The sequence below is a fragment of the Anarrhichthys ocellatus genome, unplaced genomic scaffold (assembly GCF_004355925.1).
Source record: "Anarrhichthys ocellatus isolate YVR2014 unplaced genomic scaffold, GSC_Weel_1.0 scaffold11, whole genome shotgun sequence".
Classification (NCBI taxonomy): Eukaryota; Metazoa; Chordata; class Actinopteri; order Perciformes; family Anarhichadidae; genus Anarrhichthys; species Anarrhichthys ocellatus.
In genome coordinates, this window is record NW_022280041.1 from 12482414 (window position 1) to 12497634 (window position 15221).

Genomic DNA, 15221 nt, shown 5'->3' on the forward strand with positions numbered 1-15221 from the left:
TCGCCATCAATTTTAAATCAAAAAGCAGTGGGCCAGGAATAGATCCCTGTGGCACCTCATGAACAAACTTGGACAAATTGCTTTCCCTCAACATATAATTTGAGAATGATATCCTGAGTTCCATATTTTTGAAGCTTAGATGCCTTTTTGAGATAACAGCATCAGCACCAGTTGCTTTTTGAGGGTCTAAAAATACACCAAGTGAACATTTAATGTGTAATTCAGATCCAAAAAAGCTCCATTATTGTGTGCATGTATGCTATTTATAGTGTGTATTATGCCTTAGTTTATTTTAGAAGGTCTGATGGCATTTTTATCTACTTAAAAAAAAATCCAGAAATGAGATGCAACTGCTGCTCCTTGGAAGTCTCTGCACGTCCCTTTGATACTGACACACACGCACACACGCGCACACACACTTACACGCTCACACACAAACACACAAACACACACGCACACACACACGCACACACACACGCACACTGAGATAGTGGAGGGGGAGGGCTGCGGTGATGAGCCGCTCCAGTGAGTCCAGTACGGAGGGGCTTGACGTAGGGAACTGGGAGAGGCGGGGCTTGTGGTTTTTGGCCCCTACTGAGCCCGGTCTGCCCCGTCTTTCATTCATCACCGGAACTGTGCAGCTCGTGCATCCAGCCCCGCGGTACCGCCTGCCATCCTGTCTCCTCCGACCGCCGACACCAAGGACACCGCCGCCGGCCAACATCCGCGGTAAGACCCGCAAGAGCGGACGGCTGGTGGGAGAGAGCGGCTGCCGGTTAGATAACGCGCGGCCCGGTACCGTCCTATAGGTCTGCGCGAAGGAAAATTACCAGATCTACAGCATCCCTATGCGGGGGCTATGGAGCGCGTGCAGTGCACCGCGATGTAGGCCCGCGGGGTACATTGTGACGTTTCGGATTTGATGGTATTGTTTGATATTTTTTATATAATCTCCCCCAAAATGTGTGCAGCGGGCTTGTCGGTGATGACAGCGTGGTGACCTTGTGGGATTACTTGGGCAGATATTGCCGTGCTTCGGTTATCGCGGCGGGCATCACTAATGACGACACACACACACCGCTGCTGAATATGTTGGAGCTGAAGCCCTCAACAGTTCCTCCAGCATCATTATGTGCCCTTGTGTCTTCTTTATTTCTGCCTCGTGCACACACTGCTGGACATAATACGATGCTCGGTGCCATTCAGGTCGTTCTGGTCACGTTTAGTCCCATTCATCCATCCTCTCCGCTGCTCCCGTCACGCGCACATGATGACAGATGGGAACATGCATGACAACTTGGAATGCATAAGCAAACAATAGAGCGCTTGTAATTCAAACTTCTACTTCTAATGTTGTTGTTTTTTTCAATTCATATTTGATGTGTATGTTTTGTTGTGGCTGTGTCAGAGAATGGCTGTTGTGGATGTAGTGTTGTATTGGACAACGTGTTCTGTAAATTAGGACAGAATAACAGAAACACCAGCAGCGGCAAGGGGGTGGTGAGGATGCGTGTGCAGGGAACATGTCACAGTGGGATCGGAAAACCGATTGGTCGATCGATCAATTCGTCAATTCACATTTTAGCAATGTTAATAATTGGCTTCGTCCGTTTAAGTCACTTCTCAAGCAGAAATGTCTAACAGGAGGTAGATTTTCTCATTTTAATAGCATTGCAAACTAAATATCTTTGGACCTTGGACACTGTGATGGGCCTTGTTTCCTCATTTCTCTGACATTTTATGGACAAAATAAAACAGATTCAGGCCTACTGATGTCTGAGTCAGTTTCATCTGTAGTTGCAGTTTTAGATGAATCTGATGATGGTGTTTCTGGTTAAGGGGAGACAGGTGAATGGGGTTTCATATTTGAACTAATAATACATATCACCATGAAACCTCCCCAGTTGATTTCTTACATTCTGACAATCATTTGTGGAGATAGCAAGTTTTCTGAAATGCATTATATCTTATGAAATATCTGCTAATTTTTTATACATTTCCAGAATATAAATCTGAACATTGGATAAAGCCAGGTTAAAGAAAAGGGATTTTTGGATATCTCTTTAAATCACTGCATACATTAGAAAATACTCTTAACAGCCATTTTTTTTAGGAATGAAATGTTTTATAAATTAGGCTATGAATAATATATGAAAACCCCTCTGTAAAAACCTTTAGAATAAGAATGAAACTGTAAAGTTTGGTGTATGTAAGAACTGCTGAAGTGGAGATTTCTGCCTGAGAGTCTGAGGAAAAACTCATGAATTGTAAAATTCTATTACAGGTTATTAGGGACAAAATTAACTCACCATGAAACATTAAGACAATTGTTTTTTTGTATTACACGTTTTCTGACATGTTATCTTTAGATATGCAATTGAGGCATTATCTAATTCTACTGTTTTTGTGAATGTAGAAATTGACGCAAACAGACAAAGTAAAATAAAAACCTAAATGTGTGTTGTGGATGTTTTCTTTCCACTATTCTGAAAGAAGACCTGCGAACCAGCCCAATATCTAGAAAAATGCCCAGAGCATGAAAAACAATGTATATTGAGAAAAGCCAATCACAATCTCCCTAAAACACTAAAACTGAAAGATATTCCTCTTACAATGATGTCAAACAGAGATGCTGAAACAGGAATGTTTAGTATCTGACTTGATATGTGACTTGAATGTTGTCAATTCATTTTCTGTTGAATAATCAACTGATTGATTAATCATGCCAGCTCTTGGCAGCATATGAAACAATGCTATAACCATTCACCATGGTCTCAGAGGTTATGATGAGATTTTTAAATCATGTTTTTTGATAGAGCTCTCTGTTTAGGCTGTTATGTGTTGGAGAAGATGGATGATGAGAATGCCGTCTGCAGCTATGAGGGATGATTTCATGGTTCTCATTTACAAACTAGTCAGACACATTAGGACCAAGTTCCATTGATTAATCGAGTGAGTGGACAAAAGAAATACTTAGCCTTAAATAAAAAAGAAATAAGACAAAACACTGAATTGGTTACCTTTTTAGAAAATGATACATTTGTATTACTTAAATTAGTGTTTAAAGAAGCCTAGATGCAAAGAATGGATCATCAGGGCTCAATTTCTACTAGATACCAAAACCTGATTCTGAACCCGAGCTGTTCCCATCTTGTGAATATTCTTCATTTCAATATGAAAATGTACTGGTTGTTCTTGCCAAAATAATTGCGATTCTCCCACTTATCATCAAAATATGTCCCAACACTCCCTCTCATTCCACATGACATTAACAGCATGTGAAGCCACATTCGGTTCATTCAGCCTCTAGCTGTCATCATGAGTATGAGATTTCGGGGATTTTTGATGGCTATTATGTGGAAAGGACTGCAAAAGTGTCAGCAAGCCAGTGCTAAAATGGCTGCAAAGCCACCATTGTCTGCAGGCCATTAGGGCTAAAATCCAATATTAACACACACACATTCCAATCTGCTGCTAGAACCTAAAGCTTCAGCTAAAAGCTGTTTAGTGTCTGCTTAATGTAATCAACAAACAATTAGGAACAATGTCAGTATGCAAGAAAAATAACTTATTTAGGCTACTTTGTCATTGATATGGTGTGAAGACTATCAGTACGTTCTAACATCTTAATGTTTTTCTGTATTTTCTGTTCTGCATTTGAATGTATTAACAGGCTCAGCTGGGCTTTGCACTCAGTGCTTATATTAGCATGCTATGCTAGCATTAGCCTGTTATAGGTGATTATGATTGTGTTTGTCATGCAACAGTTGCTCTGTTAGCGTGCTAATATTTGTATTTAACACATCGAAATGCATGTACAATGTAATGTATTTTATATTAATTGAATAGTTGCCAGTTGATGACCCCAATTAATTAATTTGCACATTTGCTTTACAACTTAGCACAATAGTGTTAACGTGTGTAGTTTGCTAACATGCAATAACAAGACTTGGTCACACGCTAAAGTTAGCATGCAAACTTGCTAACTTGTATCCATTCAAAGTGATGAGACTCACAAATGTTTCTTCAAAAGGAGAATCTAGACACCTGAGCAGCTTTACCAATTATACTAAGAATGTAAACAGATATAGAGTCATGTGAAAGTAACACCTCTTCAATTACTCCTCCTGTAACACTATCACTCGTCTCAAAGTGCTCTTGATTGGGTAATGGCCCGTTGGAATGGAGCTACGAGGGCCGGGGGCCTGATGCCAGTTAAGATAATGGACAACAGGAACTACTGTAGGTATCAGTTATGAAGAGGCTGTAGTCCAGCTCATCCATGACGTCTTCTAGTGACACACGATAACAATTGTCAGCTACTCATCATGAAGAATTAGTAACAAACAGAAATCCACTGCATGTGCTTAAAATAGCCCATCTGATTTGACATTTCTGACATTATATAAAAACATTTAGGCTACATTTGTACACATTCTTCAGCCACTGTTGCAATGCTTTCTGGGAAATATTCTTCCCTCACACGATTTGACTATGCATGTGGAAATGCTCCATTTGGCGGACCATCTGGAATCTAGATATCCACTACCCCTTCATCCCGAACAGAAATGGGACACACTACACGAGAGTGCACAGAATGGAGGGATAGGACCAAGACTGCATGTAGATAATGCTTAGTGCTCACAGTAAATGAGACATGGCTCTGACATGATGTGACATTAATGCACAGGGAGTATTAGAAGCCTTTTGTTGCATGAATGTTTGGTTTTAGTTAGTATAGGCGTTGGCACTATGTTGGGAGGCAGGGTGTCTGTAGATGCAACGGCAGCAATCACACAAATTCTAGAGATTCATAAAGCTGCATTCATTGATGATTTGGCCAGTAGGGGGCAGCAAACAAGCTCAAACAGCATCTGACATGTTATGGCATTATAACATTGATCAAAATCAAGTCAGTGCAAACTGTTTTTTGACAGCAGTGAAAATGTAGCTAGTTTTTGAAAGGCTAGACGGCAACAAATATGGACTGAAGTAGAATATTTCATTGGAGAAAAACATGTGCATTTTTGAAGTTTTTTCAATAAATGTTGACATGTGGACTTAGTGGAAATGTTTGGAGTCAGAAACAACCCAATGCAGCCGCAACTGGAATCTAATTCTACCAACAGTATAATACTATAATACTAGTGTAGCCTCAACTTTGCACTAATGCCGTGTTTAAACACAATAAATAGACGTGCGAAACAAAAAAAACAACGTTGCCCAACATTCAAATGTTGATTTAAAATTTGAATGTCAAAATTATGAATGAGGATTTTCAGTATTTGGTACAGCCCTACTATTAACACATTTGGCAGACAAAGAGCAACATTAGTCATTTGTCATGAGGAATTTTAAGCTAACTTCTAAAATGTATTCTAAAGCTAAATTAGCACCCTGAGTTAGCTATGGTTGATTCTGCACATGGGGTTTTGCTTCAGGGGAAACTTGCCCGCTAACCAAACTAGCTGCCTCTTCCTCTGTGCACGGTTTACCAAAACAAGAGGCTAAACAGCTCTTTAGGGCGGACAGGACCTGCAGAGTGGATTGATACTTCTTTGTGGGTTTGTCACTTTGAGTAACTCCTTTTACATTAACAATTATTTTTTATTGTCGATTAATCTGCCGATTATGTGCTTGAGTAATTGATTGATTACTGATTGATTGATAGTAGTTGTTTGGGCTATAAAATGCCAGAAAATGGTGAAAAATGTCGATCAATATTTCCCAAAGCCTAAGATGAGGTCCTCAAATGTCCTGTTTTGTCAACGATATTCAGTGTACTGTCACAGAGGAGTAACGAACAACAAAAGAGTTTGCCATTAAGTTAATAGTTGACAGCTTATCGTTGCAGCTCTAATTGTTAATAAAAAACTATTGATTAGTGCAGCTTCAAATAGTGATGGGACAAGTGTGTTGTTTTTCAAATTGGCCATCCTCCCCTATCCTCATCATCATCATCATCATCATACTCACTTTTATCCTCTCTTTTGTACAGTGACTTACAATTGAAATACTTGCTGTTGTCATGCAAGCTCACACAGCTGCTGGAGGGAGAGAGAGAGAGGGAGAGAGAGAGAGAGAGAGAGAGAGAGAGAGAGAGAGAGAGGATGTGATCTGATGTCTTTTGACAGTTTGGTATTTGGAATTGAAAGCGTGCAGGCATTATTGTATTAATCATGGAAGGGAGAGAAAAAATAGGAAAGCACAACATGGACATCCTTTTCTTTCCACTTTTGTCAACACATTTACTCACACAGTCCGGTCTCTCTGTCTCCCTCTCTCCATGCAAACAGGGCCGGGATAACCAGCAGTGGTTCTCCACATTCCGCGCGGGCTTTCGTTTGTTATGTGTGTTGTCACGCAAGATCTAAAGTCTGGTGCTTTAAGCTTGGGGAATATTTGCCGCGTTATCATGACAATCTGACCGCTGCTTCCATGTTCCTGTCCTGCGGTCCTGTGGCCTCTAACATGGCTCTTGTGTGTGCTCACGTTCCAGCTGCCTACCTTGGTGTGTGTCACGACTATTGCTTAGCTGGGATGTCTTGCTGCAAACGCTCTGCTTATAAACTTAGGATATACGATGTATGTATATATATACACTATATAATAAATCCCTATAGGTCTACTGAGCATTACCTACCTTTATCTATTTTTAAATGTATGAGTTAGAGGAGTACTTCAAGTATTAGTTTGATTTAAGAAATAGTTTTAGATTTTCACTTAATTATTATTCTTCTGCTCTCCACTAATGTCTGATGAATGTACCTGTTATCTCGTGATGAAAAAAGTTTATAAAGTAGAAATAAATAACTGAAGAAGCATTACAGGAAGTAGAGGGCTGCAAAACAGAGTGATACAAATACAACAAAGCTCTCCCCTTAAAGGTCACAGTTTTGAACGCATGGAGATGTTGAAAACACACTTTTGATGTCTTAAGTGCCAGATTTGAACTTGTTAAAAACACAATCACCTGGTTTGCGAAAACAATTTTAAGTGATAACACAGAAAAAACAATTGATTAATGTTGTTCGTCTCATGCGTTACCATGAAGCCACGAGGCTCATGAAAAACCTCTTCTAACAATCAAGGAGAAAAAGATTCCGTCCACGGCACAGACAAGATTTTAGCGTATTCCCCCATTTTCCTGATGCAAAACCAAGACGTAGCTGGAAATCACATTATGTCCTTTTTTGGAGGTTAAAAACTAAACCCTATACATTATAAATGTTATTTACAGCTGTATACTGCTAACCCTGTATGGCTGTGATATATTTTCAATCATTAAGGGCTGCCGCTTCTTAGTCGATTAGTTGACTCATCGTTGTTTTGGTCTTTGTCGACTAACATTTTTTGAGTCAAACAGTCATTTTTTTATGCTTTTTTCATGCTGAATAACTTGTTTCTAAGAAAATGATGAGCACAACTCTGTTAAACAAGGTGGTGCTTTCGCCTGATTGTTTGTATAGCAACTGAATTCAGATCAATCAACTCATCAATTAGCCGACTACATCTTTTGAGTGATAGTGGACTAATCATTTCTAAGGACAGTCTTATACCCCTGTTGTATGGCCTTGCTCAGGTTAAACCTTTTGTAAAACATGAATCACAGAGAATGAATACTGTATAACTTTCTTTTATCGTCTAGTTTGACAGATTTTCCATTGTAAAATACCACATTTTGCTAGCTCTGGCTAACGTCAATCTCGGAACACATCAGCTATCGGTCTGACCATATTTCTGGGGTTCAGCGAATATCAGGGATAAGACTTCCTCTTCCGTGCGCTGGTAGCCAGTTTACAAGCTAATTTCAAAACGATAAAAATAAAAATCATTGTCAGACGATAGCCGATGAGTTCCAAGTTTACATGCTGCCGATGCGTTGTGCCTCGTTAATCACTAGAACTTCAGTACTGGGCATGTGCAACTCTCGACAGAGACGAGATAGAAGCGATCTGGCTCACTTGATGGCTACTTCTATCACTGAGTTTGGACCAGGCGGCAACTGCCTGCAACTCCTGTTCTGCCAAGTGAAGCCGATTGTCTCAATCTCTAGTTTCAAGTCTTCTTCAATACAGCACGATGTTCATTTAGTAAATGATGGTCCATTTAGAGTCAAATAAACATAAAGCAGAGTATGCTTTAGGGCGGGGATTACTGTGATTGACAGGTCGCTGCCACTACCAGAGCCGTATACGGCGTCACTACATCACTCCTCCGCATTCCAGATATGGTCACTTCTGTTCATTGGTTGCTAAAAAAACAACATGGCGACGGCCGTAATCCAAGATGGCGACGCCTAAATCGCTGCACATAGTTTTGTTTTTCTAGAGCCAATGATGGAAGTAACTAACGAGTGAGCCAACTCTCGTCTTTCTCATCTCTGTCGGGAGTTGCACGTACTCAGTAGCGATCAGGCAGGATGTACGCATCTGGTAGCGAGTGACATCTGTTGTTGTACCCGTGTGCCGTATATGAGCTGATAAATGATACGATAACGTGATAGCGGATCAGTGCATAGACCCACACACTCGCCAATACCTTCCTGCACTTTAGGCTGTATTTCGAGGTGATTGGTATCGGCATCACTAAAAAAAAACATTTTCACAACTTGCACTATAAATATGCGGCTATAAATTAACATTATCACAACAATATTTTGGGGAGAAATTAACCTGACGGGGGTCATATTATATTCAAATAGACATTTACATCTTCCGAACAGTAGATATCCCCTTTGAAGTGTTGCATTGTGGGTTGTCTGCAGCCTAATAACGACATTCACAGTTTTGTGTTTTCCAGTTTGTCAGCCCTAAAAGTTCTTACTTAGCCCAGTTTAACGTACAGGTTTCTGAAGGCATAATGATCAGAAAAAGGCGAACAGCCAGAGACAATCCATTTGACCGCGTTACAAGACAAGTGACACAAATGATGGATTTGTTGGAAAAAAGAAGAGAAGAGGCTCCGAGGACGAGGACTCTCCATGACTCACGGTGGCGTCATGTCTGGAAAATATGACGGTCAAATTTTGGTCAAAATGCGTTTGCAAGTCCTCCGAGGGTTCGCATGTTCATTCGTGGGTCGCCATAAAAGCACAGCTTTTAATCAGAGAAACCATATTTGGCGAAACGAGCCCCCGGTGAGCAACTTGGGAAATAATACACTTTTTTCTTTTCAGCAGATTAAAAAAATTGACGTCACACGCACCGTTGCAGGGACAAACCTATAAATCTGCCTCTAATAGCACATGTGACCTTACAGGGAGTGTTGACCGTGCTACACATATACACACTTACATGCACACACACACACATTGTGTGTCGCACTACGGGGACCTTGGAGATTAATGACTGTATAGGTACTGTAGTGCAGAGGGGAGGCCAGGGGAAGAGGACAAGAGGAGGGAGGGATAGATTTAGGAGGGGCGTGGGGGAGCAGGAGGAGGGGGGGATGGTAGGGAGGATGGGAATAGAAGGAGGGTGGGGGGTGGTTAGGAGGAGCTGGAGAGCAGGCTGAATGAAGTGTGAATAGGGCCAGTAGGAAGTGAGGAGATGAGGAGGGTTGGGACTAAAATAGAAGGAGGCAAAGGAGAGGTGAGAGGCCAAGAGGAGGCTAGGAGGAAGTGGAGGAGTCCAGAAGGAGACCAGGAGGAGGTGGAGAAGAATGTTGCAGCTTTATTGTTTGCAGATTGGCCTGACTGGCGATGAACTGCTGCAAAGTCAAAGCGGGCTTGCCGAGTGCTTGAGATGCATTCACTCTCCCTCCCTGAAATCAGACAGAGCAGACACGAGAAAAAACCCCAGAAAGCCCTCATATCTCTCCCCCTCCACTGTTTCATCATATTTATTACACCCGCAGCTGTCCGTGGGTGTAATGACACACACGTAATCCCCGCTCATCCCCCCCTCCCCCTCCTCCCCGTGACCCTCATGTTACTGAGCCTAACCGCCATTCATTCACATGCATTTGTGTTCCACGTCAGAATCCAGATTTCCGAAATGTCACGCGGACAAGAACCCCGGTTTGAGCAAAACCCTGGTTCTGATGGCCACATTTACGCGGCAATTTATATGCTCAAGTTATTTTTAGAGGGTATGTTTTACTGAGTGCTTGTGCACGATGACGACCCGGGACAAATAACAGTAGGGTGAAAAAGGATCACTCAATGCTCGCAGCAGTGTGTTGTCATACCCAAGAATAATTCAGTCCACAGTCTGACACTGAATCTGAAGCTAGGTAAATTAAACTGCAAGGATGGTGATATTTTATATTGTCAACAAATCCCATGTGCAGTGCCAAACCAACAATGTGCCACGGAGCTCCGAGCTATTAAAACGCTAAAATGAGCAGCCTGGGTACAAAACATATTACAGTGCCATACAACTAAACTGCATTGTCAATATCTTTCGAGGGGAAACATATTTTCTCAGGTATCACGGTTGTTTCACATATACCTTTCTAATCCTAGTCCGCCGAGGTGAGGTGAAGCAAACACCGGACTGTCACCAAAGAAAAGAGGTATTTGTTTTCTTCTTTTTGCAATTTACAACGTTAGCCGCGTGTTTAAACTGCGACCGCAATCCAGGAGAAAATATGTTTTCCTCAAGACGTGGTTTAGTTGTATGAGAATTTGTGGAAGACAGGGTCTGAGCCACATTATTGCCGTCCAGCTGCTTATAATACTCACCACAGCGCCAAATTTGTATTAATCCGCAGCTGAAAATAGTCCCCAATAAGTGCCCTATTTCTTCTTTATAAAGTTATGGTAATTAAAAACTAGAGAGGCCTGGTTTAAAAAATTGTGGAGCCTTTAAAAAAGAAAAAATAAACAACACATTTGTGACCATAGCCTACCGGTTATTAACTGTCCAATACCGATTTCAATATTTAAGATTGGGTCATTTTTTTTTGTTCTTTCTTTTACAGTACATTGACATAGAAAATACTGTTATTCTATTTCTTGCTTAGAGTTAGAAAAGAAGATGGATACCACTGTCATATTGGTTTGTTAAGTTAGAAACTGCAGCCAGGAGATGGTTTGCTTAGCTTAGCTTAGCTTAAACAGAAAGGAAGACAGGAGGTCACAGCTCCCCGCCGAGAAGCAGTCTGACACGTAACCTTCTGTAAACAAACAAGTTCAAATGTGTTAATAAGTGAAGTTAACCGGTGCTGATACGCAGATTTGTTTCATCTGTGGATCATTTATGATAATTTATGATGCTGTTACTGTTTGTGAAAATGTACATATTCGGAAAGAACAAATGGGCTTGGGGAGTGCCACAGACACTGTTTCCACTGTAAATGGAACACTGGATGCAAATTATAATAGCCCCAACATGCAACAAAGGCTGCTCACCCAGTGCATTTACCAAAAATATGTGAATATGGTTATGTATTTCTACTCTCTACTCTCTGTTTCTTGGCCCATGACACATCTCTTTTTTTGCTGAGCTGGGCCAACTACCCACCCACATGAATGGGTGAAAAATAATATCTTGATACATAATATAATGTTTTAGCTTCTCTGAATTAGATGTGTATGGCAAAAAGTATTTCTGTAACCATGTCATAATGTAAATTCAACTCTTTAACGATTCAAAAATATGGTAGGAGCTAAGAGAAATTTGTTAGAAATCAGACCACCCTATCATATGTGAAAAATCTGCCCAAGGCTGATTTCCCTCAGTGATCTGATATCTCTGCTGCACCACCATGATTCTACAGTAGCCCAGAATGGACAAACCAAACACTGGCTCCAGATAGGGCCATTCGCCTTTTTTTGTGTCAGCCACCAAAGTTCTCCAACACTCTTGGCACAGGGAGAAGTTTCAGTTGGTTACAATCTGCAACCTCGGCGCTAGATGCCGCCAAATCCTACACACTGGGCTTTAAGGCAGCTGAATGGCACGGCTCTACTCAACTCCAAAAGTTATGGACAGCGCTTGATACCGGGTACTTTTTTTTTGGTATCAACTCAGTCGGGGTTCCAAGTGAGCTGAGCTGACTGTGGCTAAGTGGATAGCAGGGCCGTCTTTCAATCAGACGGCAGGCGGTTCAATCCCCGGCTCCGGCTCTGCTAGTCGCATGTCGGTGTCCTTGAGCAAGACACTTAACCCCAAAAAGTGCTCCCGTAGTTGTGCCTACGGTGTAGAAATGTGATAAACTCTGAATTGTAAGTCGCTTTGGATAAAAGCGTCTGCTAAATGACTGTAATGTAATGTAATACTAGAAGAGTTAAAACACTGCAAGCCACTAATTGGTGTGGTCCTGACACGGGACGTCCTGCACTAACAGGGCATTTTGAGCATTTCTTTTTAATTCACTCGACCAAATGTGCAGCATAATATATAGTGCTTCATTAGAAATATGCTTATCACATCAATTATAATAACAGATTATTTATCATCTCATTATCTTATTATTTCTGAGCTCATTGCAGCGGGTTTCCACACATGGTGCTTAGGGGCGATACGAGGCGGCAACAAGTTCACTGCGTCTTCAAGGGATGGGATCACAAACCAGCAGGAACCCAGCCAGGGCTCCAACTAACTTTCAAAGTGGTTGCCCCGCTGGCAATTAAGCCTCAGCTTTTGGTTGCCATTTTTAGTCACTTATTCTCACCACAGACTCATTGTCCCCTCAGCATTGAAGTCTTGGATTGTGAGTCCCTCAAGTGACACCAACATCAGCCAGTCCACCATCTCTACTTTCAGAGATGACTTCCTGTCCACCTTGAGACAGTTCAATCCCCTCTCACATTCAGCTGAAGAGACCAGGGCGGACAAATTACTGTTTGCTCACACTATTTTTTATATGTTTAAAAGTGGATACCACTGATGGTAACCAGAAGCTAAGAATTGGTTGCAAGTTTCTCAAAACCTGGCAACCCTTACTGTCGAGCACTGCCAACAGGGATCTGCCACGGGTCAGCTTTGGCCCAATCAACAGCCCAGCCACTGGTAAGCCTATCCTGCCCCATTCTGAATTATGCATAATGCCTCAGATAACGCATTATTCATGACCGATGCTACGTTTAACAGGTGGAGGTCTTAAACCATTAAGCTTAACCATTTTCTGAAGCGGTTCAGTGAATGCTTGGAGAAAGCGATGCTTCAAGTAGTGGGGTAATGCTTCCTCTGGTGCTGGTTGAGGGACTCTAAGAGTTCTTGCCAAGGTAAGGGCAACATGAATAAATTGTGGGGGTTTTTTAACCTTTTTTTCATTTAGTAGTTAATTACATACTAATGACAAAATTCATATCTTCCCTATCTTTATTTCTAGGAAAAACACCCCTTCACCATCTCCTGGGCTCCTCGCAGGTCCGGTACCAGTCAAAGGCACAGAAGAATAGACCCGGGGGGGACATGGACGAACTGTGAATGAGCATTAACACTTTGTACATTAAAGAGCAATACTATGCTCTAGAAATTAAAAAAACTGTAAACACTAAATAGTTTTTGACTGTTTTATTTGCTATTTGGTTCAACCACTTCTCTTGGAGTTCTCTCAGTTCTCTCTTCATTAATGTCGGTATCATCATCTGGGGGATGTGCATGCATTAATCACAGTATACAGTAATTATCTTGTCGCATTTCTTCATGGAGAACATAGAACATGTGCCCCTCTCCACAGCGCTGTGTAAAAGTATGCTAGGCTACAAAATGCCACCCGCTACGTTGTAATTTGCTCGCTATAAATTCAGCTGTGGTCCTGGGAATGGTGGAAGAGGCCATTGCAATTGGGGATATCCACTGTTACCGAGGAGATGGCATCTTAGGGTTCCTCTTACACAACTGCATTGAGGCTTAATCACACTAGCTTTTGAAACTACAAAATTCTGTTGTCAAGTTCCTTCCAATGGAAAAGCCACAATCAGTGGATTCAATCGTGGGCATAGAATGTGCAAATCTTAATTTGAATTTTGGTGAATTATGACCTGTGTAATTGCACCGTTGACCAACAGCAAGCAATACTCAATAACTTTACGAGAGTAAACAGCACTGTGGTCACTCAGGCAGCTTTTGCTGAGGATCTGAGAGTTGTGGTTGGATTCAGATCATCCAGCTCTGCATCAAACTCTGCTTGGGTGTTGCTGCTGTGATATCTTTTGAGGTTCACCGAAGCTTTTTCGTTGTCGCTTGAAGTGGTGATATGCACGTTTGGCATCAAAGGGAAGCATGTTGTAAAATTTCGGCTTTTCTTCCCCAATGACTCAGAGCCAGTTTTAAATTCTACGAACCTACAATTGACTACAATATGTTGAGCATGCTCACTTCTGCCCCCTTGCTGCAGCCATCTAAAGCTGGGACCAGACCATGCAACACCTTTCCCTATGGTCCAGGACCATGGGCCTGCCGAGAAAGACCAATATTACCTTGCCGTCTTTTACAGATGCACCACAGACCAACTTCTACGAGCTGGAATGTCAACTACCAATGGCGACATGGAACGTATACATTGTCAAACTAGAGAAGATGAAATATTTGGACATGGCGTCCTAAATGCGGAATTAATCGTCTTCCACTATGACCCAAATGTCAAATAGTTTGGTTTAGTAGTCTGATCCAAATGGACGACTACTAACTAACTCATTTGATTAGATTTTTTATATTTGTGGTGGGGGGTTGGCGGGGTTGATGAATGGGGTAGTGGCTAGCAGTGTTGTAGTCAAGACCACCTTAACCTAGACCAAGTCATGACCAAGACCAGAGCGTATCGGGACTAAGACAAGGCCAAGACTTTGAGGGGTTGAGACCAAGTCAAGACCAGACCAGTGTGAGTCCTGGTAATGCTGTGTGTGTTCTCTTGGACCCTGTTTTGCAGAAAAACTCTTTGTGGTTTAGGAAGCCAAATTTTATAACCGAAGATTTGCTTGATGTCTCCTCCCAAACAGCCAGGGCTTCTTCTCCTGTATCCCTCGTTTTCTTAGAGTGCACGTGATGGGGGGTGGGGGAACGGGAAAAAATGCGTTTGATTACGACGAGACCTTCAAAAAATGATCTTGAGACTAAGGCCGATCTCTAGTACTACAACACTGCTTGAGAAAAGCCTTCTACCACATTGTGCCAAAGTTACAAAAAAAAAGTCAACAGAAATATGTAATAAGAACTTTAATAAACAAAGGTGAAAGATTATTCATTTTATGTTTAAGTCAAGCTCCCCCCCCCCCCCAGAACGCACATGATGGCGACGGGGGGGGTCAAGAATCAACCATAATACAT

The 15221-nt window shown here is 41.7% G+C and overlaps 1 protein-coding gene across 2 annotated transcripts in view; it reads left to right on the forward strand.

Annotated features, from left to right (window-relative positions):
• Window positions 1-511: 511 nt before the first annotated feature.
• nat16 (N-acetyltransferase 16) overlaps window positions 512-15221 on the forward strand; it is a 35369-nt gene continuing 20659 nt past the window's right edge. The window contains exon 1 of one of the 2 annotated variants that reach the window (XM_031850805.1): window positions 512-729. The gene's annotated coding sequence lies outside the window, so the exon portion shown is untranslated. The remainder of the gene's footprint in view (window positions 730-15221) is intronic. The other variant, XM_031850806.1, reaches the window with a different exon arrangement.